The 3,084-nt window shown below is 35.2% G+C and overlaps 1 protein-coding gene across 1 annotated transcript in view; it reads left to right on the forward strand.

The window, feature by feature from the left end:
- Positions 1-3,084, forward strand: part of PPEF1 (protein phosphatase with EF-hand domain 1) — a 125,994-nt gene that overhangs the window by 92,825 nt on the left and 30,085 nt on the right. The window lies entirely within an intron of this gene.

Raw genomic sequence — 3,084 nt, forward strand, 5'->3', positions numbered from 1 at the left:
TTTTCTCTCTTCCCCTCTCTCTCTCTCTCTCTCTCTCGTCAAATAAAGAAAATAAAATAACAATAACAAATAGAAATAAATAAATAATTCTTTAAAAAAATAAAAAGACATCAGCATAGATGATGTCCCTTATGTTACAGAGATAAAAAATGACTTTAGCTTTATAAACAGATCATAGTATTCTCTCTGAATTCATAACTATATTTTAACAGCTTTATTGAGATGTAATTTATATGCCATATAACTCCTATAGAAAGAGTATAACTCAATGGCTTTTAGTATATTCACCATGTTGTACAACTATCATCACAATCTATTCTAATTTTAGAACATTTTTATTGCCTGAAAAAGGTACCCCATACCCATGAGGAGTCTTCAAAAAGTTCATGGAAAATACATATTATTAAAAATATGCATAATTTTCAATATATTCTTGCACCAAAATACACCCATACTTTAATTCTACTTTTTTCTTTAAAAAAAATTGCAAGAGAGCACATGTGCTCAACAGAGAAACAGACAGAGAGACAGAAAGAGAAAGAAAATGTATCCTCCCCGACATACCCATGGGGAATGGTCAGGCCACAGTCCCCTCTCCTCCATTTCTCCCTCCTTTTGGGGTTTTGGGCAAGCATACACATGCACCTGGCATGTTTTTCAAGCCACTCGGTCTGGGACTCGAACTGTGTGGTTGGTCATGTGGGATCCATGTGGGTAATTAATACCATGCCATGGGCTTGCCCTAATTCTACTTTTTAACAAACTTTAAAAATTACTCTTGTATCATTAGATATTCCCATTTCCTTCCACCTACCACAGCATTATTTAACCTTAGGCATTAATCTACTTTCTGTCTTTATAGATTTTTGCCTATTCCAAACATGTTATAGAAATGAATGTGTATAACTGTCATCTTTTGTGTCTGACTTCTTTCACTTAGCACAGTGTTCTTGAGGTTCATGCAAGATGTAGCTTTCTTTTTATTAATGAATAGTATTCCATTGTATGGAAATACCTCATTGTATTTATTAATTCATAAGTGGATGGACATTTGAGTTATTTCTGGTTTTCAAATTTTATTTATTTATTTATTCCATGAATAAGACATAGAGATAGACAGGAAACCCAACGAAGTACTGATGCTACAATCCACCTCCTACCTCAGCCAGACTTGATCATGGGCACACATGTTCCCAGTATACTCAGGGAGGTCTCTGTACACAAACACAAATATGTCTTATTTGGGTCAGCCTTTCAGAGAGTCATGTTTTACAGTTGTAATGCTATTTTGCTCCTGTTTCCACTTTTTAGCCATTATGAATAAAGCTACTATGAACTTTTTCATTTCTCTTGGGTATATGCCTAGGAGTGGAATTACTGAGTTATAAGGTAACTCTAAAGTTTAACCTCTTGTGATAGTTCCAGACTGTTTTCTCAAATGGCTACAATGCTTTACACTTCCAACAACAATGTGTAAAGGATTCAATTTCTCCCCCTCCTCAATAACATGTTTTTATTGTCTTACTGATTATAGCTATCCTAGAGGGTATAAAGTAAAATCTCATTGTGCTTTTACTTTGCATTTCCCTGATGACTAATAATTTTGATCCTCTTCTCATGTGGTTATTGAAAATGTGTAGATCTTCTTTGGAGATGTGTCTGTTCAGATCCTTTGCCAATTTAAAAACTTAGGTTATTTATCTTCTTATCATTGCATTGTAAGAGTTTTGTTTGTTTGTTTGTTTTGCCATGTGGCATGTGTACTTGACAGAGAGAGACAGAGACAGAGACAGAGAGGGAGGGAAAGTGAGAAATTATCCCTCCCCTGCCAGGGGGATAACCATGCCACAACACCTTCTCTTCCATTCTCCTCTTAGGATTTTGGGCATGCATGCACATATTCCTAGTGTGATTCTCAGGCCTCCAGGTCTGGGACTCAAACTGTGGAGTTGGCCATGTGGGATCCAGAACCTTAACCACCATGGTACCTGCTGGCCCCAAAGGATTTTTTCTTTCTTTTTAATATACGCATATTTTTCAGGTACAAATCCCTTATCAGATATGTTATTTGCAAATATTCTCTCCCATTCTGTGAATTGCCTCTTCCTTTCTTGATAGTGTCCTTTGAAGCAGAGCAGTTTTTAATTTTGACAAAACCCAGTTGATATATTTTTCTCTTTGGTTGCTTATGTTTTTGGCAGTGTATCTAAGGCATTGCCTAACCCAAAATCATGAAGATTGACTACTGTATTTTCTTCTAAGAGTTTTATAGGTTTAGCTCTTACATTTAGGTGTCTGATGGATTTTGAGTTAATTTTTGAATGTGTGATATGAGGAAGAAGTCCAAATTCATTCTGTTTCATGTGGATGTCCAGTTATCCCAGCACCATTTGTTAAAAAGATTCTTCTTTCCTCATTTAATTTTCTTGGCACTATTATAAAAAAATCAGTTCATCATAAATATGGAATTTTATTTCTAGTCTCTTAATTATATTTCACAATCTATATGTTTGTCCTTATGTCAGTACTATATAATTTTGGTTACTATATCTTTGTAGAAAGTTTTGAAATTAAGAAGTGTGAATTCTCCAGCTTTGTTCTTTTATTATTTTTTTTAGGATTGTTTTGGCTATTTTGGGTCCCTTAAATTTCCATATCAATTTTAGGATCAATTTGTCAATTTCTATCAAAAAGCAGCTGGGATAATAGTAGGGATTGCCTTGAATGTATAGATCAAGTTGGGTAATATTCTTATCTTAACAACATTATATCTTTAAATCCCATAAGCATGGGACATTTTTGTATTTATTAATATCTTTAATTTCAACAGTGTTTTTATACTTTTCAATGTACATGTCTTAAACCTATTTTGTTAAATTTATTTCTAAGTATTTTGATGCTATTGTAAATAGAATTGTTGGGACCAGCAGTTGGTGTAATGGCTATGTCGCTGAACTCCCATGTAGTCGAGTCCCAGACCTGGTGGCTTAAACTCATGACAGGCCCGTGTGCGTATGTGCCCAAGATCCCAAGAGGACAAGGGAGGAGAAGGGATTGCGGTGTGGCCATCCCCCCCCGGGGGGG

Source organism: Tupaia chinensis, unplaced genomic scaffold (genome assembly GCF_000334495.1).
Source record: "Tupaia chinensis unplaced genomic scaffold, TupChi_1.0 Scaffold000567_1, whole genome shotgun sequence".
Lineage (NCBI taxonomy): Eukaryota > Metazoa > Chordata > Mammalia > Scandentia > Tupaiidae > Tupaia > Tupaia belangeri.